Here is a 17,870-nt window from a genome sequence, read left to right as displayed (position 1 = left end):
CCTCCAGGTATAGGTACCGCTCCCCTTGGTCCAACACCTGATGGAAATCCGCTTGCCAGTTTTCCACACCTGGGATGTGCACCGCAGAAAGAGCTGGAACAAATTGTTCCACCCAGGCCAGAATCTCGGCCACCTCCTTGGCCACCAAGTCACTCTTGGTCCCCCCCCCCTGGTGATTGATGCAAGCCACAAAACTGTGGCATAGTCCGATTGAATCCTAAACATTTATAGACAGTTTGAACTCCTCTACAGTCCAGGTTCCCTGGGCAGAGCTTCCCCAGCACCCCGTCCCAGCCTGACAGGCTGGTGTCCGTGGTTACCACCATCCAAAACAACAGGAGAAAGGACTTGGCATAGTGCTGGTGACTGAAGCCACCACAACAGAGCAGACTGTGTTGTGGCTCAACCGAATCAGTGTTCAAGGACTTTGGATCCTTGTTCCAATTGACAAAAATCTCCTTAGGTCTTGTATGGAACTGAGCAAACGGAACCGCCTCAAAAGGTTGATACCATCAGACCCAATACCCACATGCAGGTTCTCAGAGAGGGCAGATCGGTTCCCAACAGCAACCAAATCGCCTCCTGCAGCTTGTCCAGGGGAAGAAAGACCCTCTCCAAGGCAGAGTTCAGGGTCAGGCCCAGATTATCCAGGTATCAGGGCAGATTTCTTGAAATTTATGGTGCACCCGAACTCCTGCAGGGTTTAGACAGTGATCGTTAGGTCGCCCATCAGGACAGAGAGAGTCCACTCTCAATGAGAGATCGTCTAAGTACCCCAGTACTGCAATCCCCCCGTTGGCGCAGCAATTCCAACACTGGGGCTACTACCTTGGTAAAAACCCTGGGGGCGGAGGCGAGACCAAATGGTAACGCCACAAATTGATAATGCTCTTCTGCTACTGCAAAGCGAAGAAACCGATGGTGACCAGCGTAGATAGGGATGTGTAGATATGCGTCCTTGATATCCATTGAGGCCAACAAAAATCTCCCTGGTGTAGTGACGCCACTACCGAGCGGACAGATTCCATCCGAAATGTCTGTACCCGCACAAAGTGGTTCAGGGCACCTTGCCCTCCTCTCTGGGCACGGTGAACAGGTTTGAATAAAACCCTTGAAAGCGTTCCTGAAAAGGAAACTGGCACAATCACTCCATGCGACAGCAAATCGTGTACCGCCCCTCAAGTCCCTTAACCTGTCTGAAGATAGGTGAAGATTGGATGGGAAAAGCCTGTCCGATGGTCGAGACCGGAATTCGATCTTGTACCCAGAGCGGATCAGCTTGTGAACCCATTTGTCCTGAATCAAGGAGGTCTATGGTTCCGGAAAGAAGCGAAAACGTCCCCCCACTCCAGAAAAAGTGAAGGCACCCCTTCATGCAGATGAAGATTTGTCTGCAGATCTGGACAGACCGGCCCTTGATTTTTCCCGATTCTTGGAACCCCCAGAAGACCTACACGGTTTACCTTTTTCTTGCGCCCAGAGGGTACGAAAAAAATACTTATGAGCAAAGAAGAAAGGCCCCCGCCTAGAATGTGGCGCCTTACCCTTAGAGGATTGAGGAAGAAAAGTACTCTTTCCCCCAGTGAGACCTCTGATGAACTCATCCAGAGAGGATCCAAACAACCTTTGCCCTGTAAAGGGGAGATCAGGCAAGGCCATTTTGGAAGCCTGGTCAGCAGACCAGCTTTTTAACCAAACCATGCGTCTAATAGCAATCCCCACTGCCGACACCCTGGCTACTAGCGGAGCCACATCCAGGGAGGTATAACACATGAACACCAGGGCTTAAGCCAACTGGTACATTAGTTCAAGCACCGCAGGGGGGAGCCGTTCAGCTACCAGGTTTGCTTTTAGTAGCTTCACCCATTCAGTAACCGTCTGACACCAGAATGTCCACAAAAGTCGTTTTCAAAATGGATCCTGCTATCACGCGTAAGTGGCAGGATAGGGACTCCGCCCGTCTATCCAGGGGGTCTGCAAAGTCGGTGATTCCTCCACCGGAACCACAGTAGTCTTGTTTAGCCTGGAAACTGGGTGATCCACCTTCGGTGGTACAGTCCACCTAGTGGGTACTGCATCTGCAAAATGGTAACGGCGTTTAAAAATGCTTAGGCACATCCAGAAACTCCACGCTAAGGAGCATGCTGAACTCCTGCAGCTCAACAAAACCAAAGCAACAGACAATACAGCCCAGCAGCAACAAACTTTGCAGGATTCATTTCAACGACGCAAAAAGTTTCCAATGGAAAGTATAAAAGCATCAGCAATAACACAGAAAGTTTTGGAATTCATTGTTTTAGATGTTCAACCAATGTCAGTTGTTGAAAATTAGGGCTTCTGTCGCCTACTGGAACACTTGGAGCCGAGGTACTCTCTACCATCACGCAAGTATTTTTCTGAGACCGCAGTGCCAGAACTGTACAAAAAAGTTTGCCAACACGTCTCAAAAGAGATTAAAGTATGCTTGCCCGAGCCCTACGACGGAAGCGTGCTCAGATGTGTGTGCATAAGTTGCGCTCCTCCTCGGGCAGTCCGGTTTTTAAGCCTTCAGAGATCGCTGACCGGTTCTGCACTTATTACGCTGACCTTTACGACTTGTCGGGCTCTGCTACGGCGGACTGCCAGCCTTACGGACCGTTTTGACACACTTTACATGGCTAACTACCCCCGTCTCTTGGCAGACATCAAACAAGACCTTCTGCACTGGACCAAGACGGCCTTCACTTGGTTGGGACGGGTTAACATCATTAAAATGAATGTCCTCCCACGGGTGCTGTTCTACCTACAGATGCTCCCTATCCCCCTACCCCGCATTTTCTTCCGTCTTCTGGATGGCTTGATCACGGGCTTTGGAACGATAAACGTCCCCGTATAGCCCTGGCGACCCTGAAACACCCCAAACACCTGGGGGGGTCTTGGCCTACCGGACTTCCAGCGCTACTACCGAGCAATTGTCCTTCAGCTTATCCTCAACTGGCGCTTCCACACCCACTCCAAGCTTTGGGTCTTGCTTGAAAAGTTTATGGCGGGCAGGAATCTGTCCTATGCCCCTTGGCTTTCCCGGGAACACAGATGGTTGTCAGAATATGTTTCTCCCCTTACGGTCCATGCACTTGCTGTATGGGACCGGGTGAACAAGCTACTGGATCTGGCACCCCCTGTCTCTCCGTTGGCTCCGCTGGGGGGCTAGCTTTGGTTCCCTCCGGGAGAACAGATGGCCTTTTTGACCCATGGGTGGACGACGGCAACGCCAGTTGCGGGAAACTGATGGACCGGAGTAAGCTCCTGTCTTATGAAACTCTAAGAGCCCGCCACGGCGGGTCCCCTATGAATTTTTGGAAATATAGACAGCTACATCATTTCTTTGCGGTTCATGGTCCCTCCATCCATCCCCAGGCCTCTCTTAAGCCCTTTGAGCGCCTGTTCATACAGGACGCCCCCATCCCCCATATGGTCTCTGAGTTGTACCAATTGTTGGGTGCAGCTTCCTCCACTTCCACGCCCGTGTGTGTTCGGCTATGGGAACGGGATTTAGGACTACAGCTCTCCGACACTCAGCTTTCATATCTTTACCAACTCACCCACTCAAGCTCGGTTGACTCTAAGATGCAAGAAACTAATTACAAGCTCTTCGACGCGCTGGTACCGGGTACCGGCGGACTTGGCCCGCATATATCCCTCGGCCACCTCTCCATGTTGGCGGAATTGTGGAGGCACTGGTACTCTACTTCATTTGTGGTGGGACTGCCCAGTCATTGCCCCTTTCTGGCACGACATCCAGGCACAGATCAAGTCCGTTCTCGACCTGGATGTACCCTTCAGCCCCCTCCACTTTCTCCTGCACGTTCCCTGTATGCCGCTCAGCCATTATCGACGTAGCTTACTGCCTCGCCTCCTTAATGCTGCTAGGAGGTTGATCCCGATTTACTGGAAGCGGCAGCAGGTCCCGGGCAGGTCGGAGTGGCGGTGGATGGTAGACAATATAAGAGACGCAGAGGATTGGGTGGCTAAATGTAGAGGGACGCAGGAACCTAATGACACAAGGTGGAGACCGTGGCTCAATTATTCGGGTGACCCAGTCGTACTCCCCTCGAACCTTGACCGGGCCCTGTTGGTACTGGCGACCCATCCTTGGGTGATCTCCCCCTATCCAACCCTTAGCCCCTTTTCAGTTGGGTGTCTTTGACTTTCAGATGGACGGGAGGACCTCATGGAGGCGTGGTGCACGATGCGCTCCGGATCCCGGCAGGTACGACACACTTTCTCCCTTCCTTGGGTCTTTCCCCTGCTCTCTTCTCTCCTTTTTCCCTTCTCTATTCCCTTTTTCTCCTTTCTTTCTCCACTTCTCCCTTTCTTTTCCCCGTTTATTTTCTTTTACCACATGCAGCCCACCCTATCTCAGGTGGGATGCTTTAAGAATGTGTCAGGCAGACTGCCGGAGCTGGATGTGTTTCCCCCCCCAACCTTCTCAAGCCGCTTGGGTGGCCTGGGGGTTGCGCAGTTTTCCCACGGGGGCCTGAAATGCTGTCGTGCACCCCCTCCTGCCCACTTTGGATGGGTGGATGGGCTCAGGGGGGGGGCCCGGGTCGAGGTGCCGCATGGGGGGAGGTCTGATGGAGGCCATTGGCCCCCCTCCCCCTGTGGTAGGCTTTGGCTTGGGGCTCCCCCGAGCCGGGCTCCGCGCCCAACAGACACCTGTGGCTGTCATTGGTCAACTATGGTTCGTGGCCTCCGGCAGTCTGCCCTCTGTCAACAGTTGGTTTTGCTATGCACAATGTTTGAATTTTACTGCCTTTTCTTCGATACATACCAAATTGCACTTTTGTACCCCAAGAGCTGTGGCACTGTTTGGCTACACCTCCCCTCCTTTACCCTTGATGTTGTTGTCTCACCTTTTTGTATGTTCCTCTGTTAAACTAAATAAAGATTCATTAAAAAAATAAATAAATAAATAAATAAAAATTAAGGCTATGAGCTTTATACTACAGATATATGGAGCTCTGATGTGTGTCCAATGTCGCTTTTAAGTTTAACAGTCCACTGGTTAGACGCGAACTGTACACCGCACGGTGCAATGCTTCAAGCTAAAAACTTTCATGGTTCACACACCAGCGATACAATTTCTGCTACAATTAAGGCTATACTTGACCAGTGGCACATTGCTTTGAATAAAGTGCATGTCATACTTCGAGACAATGCAAGCAACATGAAAAAGGCCATAGACAAAATGGGGGTACGGAGCTTAGGCTGCTTTGCTCACAGCTTGTAGTCAATGAGGGACTACTGTCACAACGGAGTGTGAGCGATGCCATTGCAATCGGTAGACAAATTGTGGGGCATTTTAACCACTTTACCACCGGAGGATTTTGCTGTCTTACGTCCAGGCCACTTTTTGCGATTCGGCGCTGTGCAACTTTAACTGACAATTGCGCGGTCGTGCGACGCCGTACCCCAAAAAAAATTACGTCCTTTTTTTTCCACAAACAGAGCTTTCTGTTTTGGTGGTATTTGATCACCTGTGCGATTTTTACCTTTTGCGCTATAAACATAAAAAGAGTGTTTATTTTGAAAAAATATTTTTAACATTTTTTTATATGAAATTCCCCCCCAAAAAATGTAAAAATCTAAATTTTTTAAAATTTTTGGCCAATTTGTTTTCTGCTACCTATGTTTGGTAAAAAAAATCACAATAAGCGTATTTTTATTGGTTTGCGCAAAAGTTATTGCGTTTACTAAGGGAAAGATTTCTGTCATTTTTGTTTTTTTGTTTTTAACGCGTAATGGCAGCGATTTTTTTTGCGGGACTGCGACATTGCGGCGGACAGATCGGACCCTTGCCTGACATTTTTGACACTTTTGGGGGTACAAGTGACATTACTGCAGTAATCAGTGCTATATATATGCACTGTTACTGTAAAAATGACACTGGCAGGGAAGGGGTTAATTTTATTGGAGAGGGAGGGGTTAATGTATGCCTGGTGCTTACTAACGTGTGGGGAGGGAGGTGACTGAGTGACTCAAGGACAGATCGCATGTTCAGCTATGCTGAACACTGCAATCTGTCGCTCCTTGTCACTGAGGAGACCCGCCCGCTCTGTTTACACAAGCGGGTGGATTTTCAAACTGGATTCCCCGACGATCGGAGAAGAGCAGCGGCGATCGCCGCCGCTCCTCCCCTGGCCCGACTCCCGCTGTGAATGAAAACAGCGGGAGCGCGCCTCCGGCGGCACGCGAGCGCCGCCTACAGGGGGAGGAGTCCAGCGACGTAGGTCTACGTCGCTGGACGATAACGAACCACTTTGCCGCAGTACAGTCAATGTGACTGGTCGGCAAGTGGGTAAACATTCTCAACTTGCATATTCAAGGCTGCAAGATATCCAGCTACAGATGCAAATGCAACATAAACGCCTGCAATAAGATGTAAAACAAGGTGGAATTCTACGTACTTGATGATACAGAGTCTTCTAGAACAGAAGCGAGTCCTTTGTGCTTACATTGCTGACCATGATAACCTGTCCAGTACACTGACCACTAACCAGTGGGCTTTGCTAGAAAAAACGAGCATTGTTTTAGCACCATTTTAAGAGCTAACAAGGAAAGTAAGCTCATCATTTGCCTCCACCGCTGACGTCATTCCAGCTGTCACCGTCCTCAAACGCATCCTTGATAAAGAAGGCAATGCGGATACCGACATCAAAACAATGAAAACAACCCTGCTTCAAGCTGTCAACAAACGCTTTGACACTGTGGAAGATGAACCCCTATATGCACTTGCCACCCTGCTGGACCCAAGATATAAAGACAGGTAAGTGAAGATTGTGTAACCCAACTAAAAGTGTTAGAATTTTTCTATGTTTAAATTGACAGTCAGCACTGCAGCATGGCATCTCATCAAATACAGTAGAAGACAGTGTTATTGTGGAGAGGAGAATAAAATATATCTATCATATATAAGAAATTTGAATGGATAATGAATGACAATGACATTAATAATTCATTTACTTAGGTCTATATATTATATAGACCTAATAAATGAATTGATGTCATTGTCCATCATTATCTGACTATTATAGATTTTTTTCTCTCCACGACCACAATAATACATCTGCTACTGTATTTGATGAGATACCATGCTGTAAATTTAAAGATTTTGAAATTCTGACACTCGATGACACTAAAAAACCTGAGGCTGATGGTTGATTAAAAACCTGAGGCTGATGGTTGATTAAAGCAGGGCTTGACAAATTTGCCTGAAATCTAGGAGCCAGCTAAAAAAGTTAGGAGCCATTTTTTTTCTTTTTTTAAACTAACAAACAAGCTTTATTTAATAAAACGGATACTAAATTTACACATAAATACGACTAGAACCCCACTCTCCTCTATAGCGCAATTGGATGGAAACAGACTGTCTCTCTTTTTCCATCCGATGCCATCTGATCCGATCCTCCGATTACCGCTCCATAGAAGAGAATGAGGGGTCCGATCAGGTCTGTCTGAAAAACTGTCAGGCGGACCCGATCAGACAGCCCGTGTGAAAGGGGCCTTCGGCTGTGGCACGGCGATGAGGAAAAAAAAAAAAAAGATATATATATATTTTTTTATAAGAATTGAAAAAAAAAAAGAATGTTTTTTTTTTAATAATTAAAAAAAAGAAAAAATGTATCATTTATTTTTTTTTAATTTAAAAAATAAATTAATAATAATATAAACACTCCCTGTCCACTTACCTTTAAGCAAAGGTAACTGGACAGAGAGATGAAGCCTGCAAAAACTTCCCATCTCCTTCCAAAGAGCAAATGAGAAGGAAGGCATTGAGAACATGCATTACTCCCGGCCACCACAAGAGGGCGCCAGTTCCCCTAGCCTCTCATCTAACAGAAGAAGGCCGAAAAGCCGGGGCCTCAATTTATGGATGGCGTGGAAGTCCGTGCACTCAGGAAAGAAGGTGGGGGCGCAAAAGGGACAGGACACCTCCTGCAGGGCCCCCCAGGCGCCAGGTCGCTAATTCTAGTCGCAAATGCGACCTGGCGCCCGGGGTTTGTCGAGGCCTGGATTAAAGTATATATATATATATATATATATATATATAAAAACTTTTACTTTAATCAGCCTCAGGTTTTTTAATGTCACGAAGTGTCTCATATTTAGCCTAACCTAGGTTTTTATTTCTGTTTCAGATACTTTACAAGTGCACAATCTGCAAAGCGCGCAAAAGATTCACTAACAGGGAAACTAGAGGAAGACTTGAGGAGCAGCACAGCTGGAGCATCACAGGCCACAGAACCACAAGACAAGGTCCCTCGGGTGGAAGCAGCAGCACCGAGCAGCTTTATGCAAGAGTTTGACCACATTGTGGAGGAGTTTGAACTAGATCCCTGTGCAGTAAGCAGCTCAAGCCCTGCAGTCCAACTGCATGGCTATTTTGCAGAAAAAAACAGTGGTGGGATTCAAAAATTTTAGTAACCAGTTCCGACTTTCCCAGCAGAATGACCAGCGTTCCCCCTTTCAATGCACAGTGACTAGCGTGCCCCCCTTTCAATGCACAGTGACCAGCGTGCCCCCTTTCAATGCAGTGACCAGTGTACATGCCCCCTTCAATGCACAGTGACCAGCATGCCCCCCTTTCAATGCAGAGAGACCAGCGTGCCCCCCTTTCAATGCAGAGAGACCAGCATGCCCACTTTCAATGCACAGTGACCAGCGTGCCCCCTTTCAATGCACAGTGACCACAGCATTGCCCCCAATGATTGCAGAGTGCCAGCCACAGCATTGCCCCCAATGGTTGCAGAGTGCCAGCCACAGCATTGCCCCCAATGATTGCAGAGTGCCAGCCACAGCATTGCCCCCAATGATTGCAGAGTGCCAGCCACAGCATTGCCCCAAATTGCAGAGTGCCAGCCACAGCATTGCCCCCAATTGCAGAGCGCCAGCCACAGCATTGCCCCCAATTGCAGAGCGCCAGCCACAGCATTGCCCCCAATTGCAGAGCGCCAGCCACAGCATTGCCCCCAATTGCAGAATGCCAGCCACAGCATTGCCCCCAATGATTGCAGAGTGCCAGCCACAACATTGCCCCCAATTGCAGAGCGCCAGCCACAACATTGCCCCCAATTGCAGAGCGCCAGCCACAACATTGCCCCCAATTGCAGAGCGCCAGCCACAACATTGCCCCCAATTGCAGAGCGCCAGCCACAGCATTGCCCCCAATTGCAGAGCGCCAGCCACAGCATTGCCCCCAATTGCAGAGCGCCAGCCACAGCATTGCCCCAAATTGCAGAGTGCCAGCCACAACATTGCCCCCAATTGCAGAGCGCCAGCCACAACATTGCCCCCAATTGCAGAGCGCCAGCCACAGCATTGCCCCCAATTGCAGAGCGCCAGCCACAGCATTGCCCCCAATTGCAGAGCGCCAGCCACAGCATTGCCCCCAATTGCAGAGTGCCAGCGATCCCCCCCCCCCCCCCGCGAGACCCATGCACTTACCTCACGGACGGTCTCGCAGTCGGCTCCCCGCGGCGCCTCCTCCTCGTCCAATGGCACGGTGTTTGCCTTTCGGCCAATCAGGAAGCGGGAGGACCCGCTCCCTGATTGGCCAGGAGGAGGATCATGTGACAATAGCGAATTCTCATTCGCTATTGGCACAGAATGTGCGGGTCGGGCCGCACTGCTCCGCCCCCCGGCCGCTACATCTGCCCGAGCGCGGGACATTCAATTGTCCTGCGTGTCCTTAGACGCGCAGAGGGATTCAGCCGGTTCTGCGAACTTGCAGAAAGTTAGCAACCGGTTCTATGGAACCGGTGCGAATCGGCTGAATCCCACCACTGGAAAAAACCATCACTGCTCAGACAACCCATACCAGTTCTGGGGAGTCAACAAATACAGATTACCTTGTCTTGCTGCCACTGCCACAAAATACCTCTGTGCCCCCTACACTAGTGTAGAAAGTGAGAGTGTTCAGCAGAGTTTCCAGCATTGTGGATGAGAAGAGAAATAGACTTAAAGCAGAGAGAGCAGAAATGCTTGTCTTCATGAGAAAGAATTTGCCATTGCTGCTGATTAAGTGACCATTCACTGGTCATGTTTGTGTCATGTGTGAATCTATCAACTTGATCACACAAACAAAAAGGCATTTGTAAAATAAACAAGTAGTCCAGTGTAACTGTCACACGGCACCATCAAATTATTGTGTGATGGTGGTGTGACACTGGACTACATGTTTACAATATGTGTGATCAAGTTGTTGTTCGACCAACTTTTTAGTCAGGTCAGAATCAGGCTGCTATGTTGTTGCTGCTATGTTGTATTGCCCCCTGCACTAATGCAGAAACTGAGAGAGTGTTCTGTTCAGCAGTTTGTGTTTGTGGATGAGAAGAGAAATAGCCTTACACAGCAGAGAGAAGAGAAGAAATGCTTGTCTAGTGTCTACAATCTTCTTGAGAGAGAATTTGCCATTGCTGATTAAGTGACCATTGAGGTCAGGTTTGTCATTGTCATCATGTGTGTGACTGACTTTGAATCAAGTCAACTTGATCACACAAATGGCATTTTGTAATGTAAATAGGTAGTCCAGTGTCACTGTCACACGCCACCATCAAATTTGTGACGGTGGTGTGACACAGGACTACATGTTAACAAAAGTACATGCTATATGTGTGATGAACTGATCAAGTTGTTTGTTGTTCGACCAGCTTTTTTAGTTTATTCATTTCTCACTGAGAATTTCTCAGGTTCAGCAGCAGCAGCTGCTATATTGCAATTTGCTGCTACTATGTTGCATTTTTTATTTAAATTCCTGTTTGCAGGATTTTGCATTTTATATTTTTTCGTTTACAATGTTTACTGTTTGATTGCTATTGTATGTTCAAGCAATAAACAGTTTGTTTTCTTGTGACTACATTTTATTCTTTGTGTTTGATTACATGATAATTTTTTTTTAAATCAACAAAAAGTCTTTATTGAGAAAAAACCAAAATAAACAGATTTACAAGGAATTTGCGTGCTTTGTACAATATAAAGTGCAACATACAGTGACATATGGCCGTACTGACATGACGAATAGTGCTGTAGCATTCAATGCAATCCGATGATACCCGAGGAGGATACCCAGCGGGTTCAGGCACGACAGGGCACTGGGGGAATACCCAACCTGGCAACAACAGTTCGCCTAGTCCCTCCTGCGGAGTAACCGGAGCAGGAACATCACGCAAGAAGAGCAATGCGAAAAAGGTAGCGGGTAGGTCTAGGTGCACGTCTCCGGGGCCTGGACCCACCTATCCCAGATTTTGTTGTATTTGGACGGGCAGCCACGATGGACATATATCAACTTCTTATAAGGCAAGGTGTTGTTAACTGCCCTAAGCCAGTCATGAAAGGTCGGGGGGGTGGCTCGCATCCACTTTTGTGCAATGCACTTCCTGGCTAGAAATAAAGTTTTGTGTAGGAAGTGGGCGGTAAATTTGTTTATACGGACATCTGGAAAAATGCAGAGCAAACAGGGCTTTGGGGCCAGCGTTAAGGGAGAGCCCATGGTGTCATGCAGGAATTCCACCACCTGTTTCCAGAAGCCCTGCAACTCCGGGCAGCTCCAGAGAAGGTGGTAGAATCTGCCTGGCTCCCTCCCACACAGAGGGCACGCATCTGAGGTGTTTTGATGGTATTTAGCCATCTGGACTGGTGTCAAATAGGCCCTATGCATCACGAACAGTTGGGTCAAGCGATGCAACAGTTTTGGGGACACTAGTTTGCAATGATCAAGAGCATCTTCCCACTCCTCATCCTCCACCGGTCCCAGAACTCCCTCCCACTTAGATTTAATGGCATAGGCTAATACCGTGGAGGAGGGGAGGAGGAGGGGAGGAGGAGCGCATTGTAAAGATGCGATATGAGCTGTTTAGATTCAGACCCCCTGACTACTTCAATAATAGAGATTGGGGCTACGTCTGGTATAGGCTGGGGAAATTGAGAGGAAAAGGCGTGTCGAACCTGCAGGTACCTAAAAAACATGTGGTTAGGGAGGCTAAATTGTTGTTTTAGGGCATCAAACATTTTGAGCCTACCGTCTGCCATTATTTGGGCGAGAGAATGGACTCCGTGCTGGACCCAGGCATGCGCATCAGGGATAGAGGCCAGCTCTGGGAGATGAGCATTGTGCCATAACGGTGTGTGGTCATGGAGCAAGGGGAGGTCCAACTTTGCAGACACAACATCCCATATTCGCCTGTAGTGGAACAACATGGATGTCCTGTCTCCCCGAGGTTCAGCCCCACGTACACCAATAAGAATCAGAGACAGGGGGTCAGCGGACGCATGGGCCAAGAACGGAGTCAAGAGGGCCAGAAACCTCTCCTTATCGGAGTTGTGTAGGTGAAAGAAATGGGATAACTGGGATGCCAGATAGTACATGTTAAAGTCTGGGAGTGCCAGGCCGCCCAGGTCCTTGGGGTTCTTAAGTTTCCGCCATGCAAGCTTGTGGCGGCTGGAACCCTAAATGAACGGTTTAAGAATGGAGTCAAATTGGAGGAAATACTTGAGTGGTATGTAAATCGGGGTGTGCCACAGAATGTAAAGCAGTTTGGGTAGTAAAAACCATTTTGACCAAGTTGACTCTACCCCTGACCCCCAGCGGGAGTCGTGCCCACGTCTGAGTTTTGGATTTGAGTAGCGTGAAGAGGGGCTGCAGATTATCCGGTAGGTAGTCTTTGGGGGAGCTAGTGACCTGTACCCCCAAATACTTAATCCGCTCTACCGTCTGCAGTGGAAATCGTGGGTCCACAGAACAGGGGGAGATGTCATCTATGGGCAAAATCTGGGGTTTGTCCCAATTGATCATGAGACCGGAGTAACGGCCGAAGTGCTCAATGAGGGTGAGGGCACTGCGTAGGGATTCATCCGGATCAGCCAAGTACAGCAGGGTATCATCTGCATACATGCCTATCTTTTCCTCCACAGAGCCAGCTCGGAGACCGCGGATATCAGGATGATTCCTTATAGCTATCGCCAGGGGCTCTGCTGCCAAAGCGAAAAGGAGAGGGGGCAACCCTGGCGAGTCCCCCGCATGAGGGGAAACTGTGGGGACATGCATCCATTGGCCAGTACCCTGGCCATCAGGGACTGGTACAGGATGCGGACCCATTCGACAAAATTTGGACCAAAGCCATAGCCCTCGAGGCATCGCCACAGGAACCCCCACTCGACCGAGTCGAACGCCTTGGCTGTGTCTAGGGACACTACTACTCTAGTGCCAGCATTATCGTGGTTCGTTTGCAAGTTCATAAACAACCGTCTCAAATTAAATGAGGTGTTTCTGCCAGGCATGAATCCCGACTGATCCGGATGAATCAGGGACAAAAATCACCTTGTTAAGGCGGATCGAGAGGACCTTGGCCAGGATCTTAACATCGACCTGTAAAAGGGAGATGGAACGGTAGGAGGCCGGGACGTGAGGGTCCTTGCCGGGTTTGGGTATAAGTACTATTAGGGCTTCTCGCATAGAGGGGGGCAAAGAGGAGATTTTGAATGCAGATTCAAACAACGTTAAGAGAAGGGGTGCTAGGATTTCCGAGTAGGTGGAATAGAATTCGATCAGTAAGCCATCCAGCCCTGGGGATTTGGATCTGGGGAACGTAGCTATAGCCTCCATAATTTCCTCCTGAGTCAGGGGGGGCCTCCAACTGTTTCACCTGTTCGTCAGTCAACTGAGGGAGTATGTCAGGGGACACATAGGGAAGAGTCGTCACCCGGTGCCGTGGAGGTGTATAGGTCCTGGAAGAAGTCCCAAAAACACTCCGCCACCCGGCCAGGGTCCGAAATAGGGGTACCTCCAGCGGAGTGTAGGGTGATCACTACCGGGCCTATCATTGCTATGTACCAAGTAGGCCAAAAGCCTGCCCGCCCGCTCGCCGTGTTCGTACAGTTTTTGTTTCTGAAAAAAGAGAGCCCTGCGGGCCTTTTCATAGTCGAGTTGCTCCACCACCCTGGTAAGAAGTTTGAGCTGGTCCGCCCCAGGGGGCGATGGGTCAGCCAAAAAGGCCTCCTCCGCCGCCGCCAGGGCCTGTGTGGCCTGTACATATGCTCGTGCAGAATCAGCCTTGATGGAATTGATAATGGAGGAGAGGGTCGCCTTGGCATGCAGTTTGAAAGTCTCCCAGACCACTAGAGGGGAGGCCGAGCCGACATTGTCAGTGAAGAACTGCTGCCAAGCCTCCGCCACATTCCTCTCTTCGGGGATGAGAGAAAGCCAAAAAGGATTCAAGCGCCAGGTGGGTCGCGCCCGATCCGCCTGGAGACTGATGGTTATCCAGTAGGGTCTGTGGTCTGAAAGGCCACGAGCGTGGAAACCGGCATCAAGCAGTCAAGGGAGTAGTGAGGGGGAGATAAGGATAAGATTGATACGGGACATAGTGTGATGGGAAGAGGAGTAGCAGGAGTAGGCCCGAAGAGAGGGATATTTCACTCTCCAGGAGTCCAATAGATTGAATTCTGCCATCATGCGGGCAAACCTAGTGGTCGTGGGCAGTGCTCGGTCAGCCCCGGGGACGTGAAGCCTATCCATACTCAGGTTCAGGGTATTATTAAAATCACCCAGCCAAATCACAGGAATACGGGGGTGTAACAACATATAGTCCAATCCTTCGAGAAGGACAGCAGAGGAAAAGGGGGGAGGGACATAAAATGCCATAAGCAGATAGGGTTCCCCACACAGCAATACGTCTAGGAACACAAACCTGCCCATTGGGTCTACTTGGGACCCCCGGAGCTCAAAGTGTACAGATTTCGAAATCAACACCGCCACACCACGTGAATGGGAGGTAAACAGGGATTGAAAAGTCCAACCTATCCATGGGCGCCGCAACGCCTGCTGTAGAGTGTTGTCGAGGTGGGTTTCCAAGAGGACGACAACATCCGCCCTGTGACGTTTAAGCACATCAAACACTGCTGACCGCTTGACCTTGTCTCTAAGGCCGCGGACATTCCATGTCAAAAATTTAAGGCACGACATGTAGGAAGGCAGGCAATATAGCATGGAGGAGCTCCAGGGGTTCCGTTCGGCCCACAGTGTCAGCATTCGGGTTATAATCGACATAGCATATAGAAACAAAGAGGTCGGTCACATTGGTTGCATCAGATAAAGGTACAAACACTACATATGCATGTAGGTTGAGCACACGTCTAAAACAATAAAAAGCATAAAAAATGCATGGCATCAATAAAGACAATTCACCCCCCCACCCTGCCCTGCACACACCCCAACTTGTGCGGGCTCGGAGAAACCCAATCCAACCACTCATCCAGGAGGGATGAGAAATCCCCCCGAGGGGGGAAAAAAAAAAGAAAAGAAAACACAGACCCAGTACATCAGGAGAGTTGTAGTGGAGCAGGAGAAAAAAAAACCAGGAGAGTTCAAAGGCCTGCAAAAGAAAAAACTGAGTCTGCCATCCAAAACGGTGGCAGAGTGGCAGTTGCTGGGTGCGCCTAACATAGGCTGTCATGGAGAGCGAAACTTCGCTGGATCGCATGGCATGGGAGTAAGACACAACATGAGTGAAAAAGGGGGGAAAAAGAAAAATGGGGAAGCAAAATAAAGAAGGGGGGGGAGAGAGTTCAAGTGAAAGGGGCAAAGTTAAGAGGGTGCTCCGTCGGATTCCTAGGATGGTGGTTCCCATGCCAGGTGCAGATGAAATTGAAAGGGCAGTGGATAAGGGCAAATGGTCCCGACACAGTAAACACAAGGGGAAACATGCCTCCCCGCAGGGGGAGCCAGGACAGCAACCGGTGATAACGTACAGTTCAGCAAGCATTCACAGTGGTATTGCATAGGGAAGGAGCCCCATGCCAGGCTATAAACACCAAATGAGAGTAGAGATTCAGGAGCAGCATGTCAAGGGTGATAGAGATCAGATCCTGCAAGGTGTAGGCAGGAAGTTCCCAGGAGGGAGGCAGGAGGTATACTCAACCTCGTGCCTCCAGGTGTTCCAGCCAGGAGATGGTGGCTTCCGGATCATCAAAAAAATGGACTGTCTTCACCTTCCACGCGAAGGCGGGCAGGATACAGCATGGCATATTTAATATGCTTGACCCGGAGTTTGCGTTTAGCCTCTAGAAAGGTTTTGCGCTTCTTCTGGACCTCCGACGAGAAATCGGGGAAGACGGCAAGTCGCCCATTGCCAAAAGGGATGTTAACTTTCTCTCTGGTGAGCCTGAGAACGGTGTCCCTGTGCCTGTAGTTAAGGAGTTTGGCTATAAAAGTGCGGGGGGTTGCACCTTGAGGCGGTGGTCGGCCTGAAAGGCGGTGCGCCCGCACCACCACAAAAGTGGGGGAGAAAGCCTCACGTCCATAAGTGTCAGTGAGCAAGCGGTCCAAAAAAATCGGATGGATGGGATCCCTCAGCTCCCTCAGGCAGGCCTATCAGTCTGATGTTGCATCTCCGCAGCCTATTCTCCATATCATCCTGCTTTAATAGGAGCTGCGTGACTTGTAACTGGAGATTGTCAGATAGGTGTTGCAAGGGGGGGGGGGGGGGGGAGGGAGTCTTCAACCCCACTGATCCTCTGCTCTGCCTCAGTGACCCTTTCCCTCACCTTCTGGAGGTCCTGCCGGAATAAGGAAAGGTCTATTTTGACCGTCCTCTATCTTGGTGGTAAGGGTTGCCTGGCACTAGGAGATTGCTTCTAGGACTCGGGCGGTCTCGGGTCCCGCCAAGCTTACCTCCGCTCCCGCCGCGGCGCCATCTTGGGCCTGTAGTTCCTTCTCCAAGCGGCGGAATTTGTCAAGCTTGGCGGTCGCATCCGCCGATTTCTTGGGCGGCGACATGCTGCGGGGTGCCCGGGGACCGCCCGGAGGTACGTGGGAGGCTGTGCAGGATGGAAGAGTGCAGGATATCGGGGTTCAGGATTAACGGCCGGCGGAGCTCCTCTCACTTGCGTCCTACTGCATGCCGCTCCAGGCCACGCCCCAACGATTACATGATATTTTAGATTTTGAATGCACAATTGTTATGAGGTATCCGCCGATACGGAAGTATTGCTTTGCTATAAGATCACAAAACAGCACTTCCGGATCGGTATCGGTTTCACAAAGCCAGGCATCGGTATCGGGACTAAAAAAGTCGGATCGGTGCATCCCTAACTGAAATTATAAGGACTTCCACCAAGGCACGTCCCCGCGCTGCGGCTGAGGACAGGTCCTCTTCACCGACAGAATGCAAAGACACCAACCCTGCAGGGTGGGGTGCATCTGTGGCGGCCATATCTGCCTCAGAGTCTGAAGGCACTGCCGATGGAGGCGACGCCAGAGGGCGTTAGCGGGTGGCAACTCTTGTAATTACAAAATCTACTTTTGACAGGCTTAGTAAATATGCTGTGACATTGGGCTGTGACTACGGATTACACTCTATCAAGCCATTTCACCTCAGGATTTCACCTGTTGACTTTTCGCACAAAGTGTTCTTCTTGCGCAAAAGCGCTTTTAGACGAACTGAAAAACAGTGACAGCAAAACTGAGTTATTTGAAGAACTGAGCGATAGCGATTCGTGGGAAAATTCGTCATCAGGTATGGAAAGTGACAACAGCGAAGATTCTGCGACTGAGCTCAGTAATGTGCGAATTTGGTGCTCTATTAACTGCGGTACGCATCAGGCAGCGCCCCCAAGATTCCAATTTACAGGAACACCTGGCATGAAAGTTGACGTTGACCATGACAACCCCTTGGCATACCTACAATTATTTTTGACCGATGAGGTTATTGAGAAAATAGTTACAGAGACCAACCTGTACAAAGAGCAACAATGCACTACGCATCAGAGGTTTGCAAGATGCAGAACGTGGGAACCACTGACCAAAGATGACCTTTGGAAATTTCAGGGCCTAATAA

General features: G+C 49.6%; 1 protein-coding gene across 2 annotated transcripts in view; it reads right to left on the bottom strand.

The window, feature by feature from the left end:
• SH3GL1 (SH3 domain containing GRB2 like 1, endophilin A2) overlaps positions 1 to 17,870 on the bottom strand; it is a 919,809-nt gene that overhangs the window by 649,194 nt on the left and 252,745 nt on the right. The gene's annotated exons all lie outside the window — the stretch shown is intronic.

This window comes from Pelophylax lessonae (genome assembly GCF_965119305.1).
Source record: "Pelophylax lessonae genome assembly, chromosome: 1".
Taxonomy (NCBI): Eukaryota; Metazoa; Chordata; class Amphibia; order Anura; family Ranidae; genus Pelophylax; species Pelophylax lessonae.
This window is presented reverse-complemented; position numbering and strand designations above follow the sequence as displayed.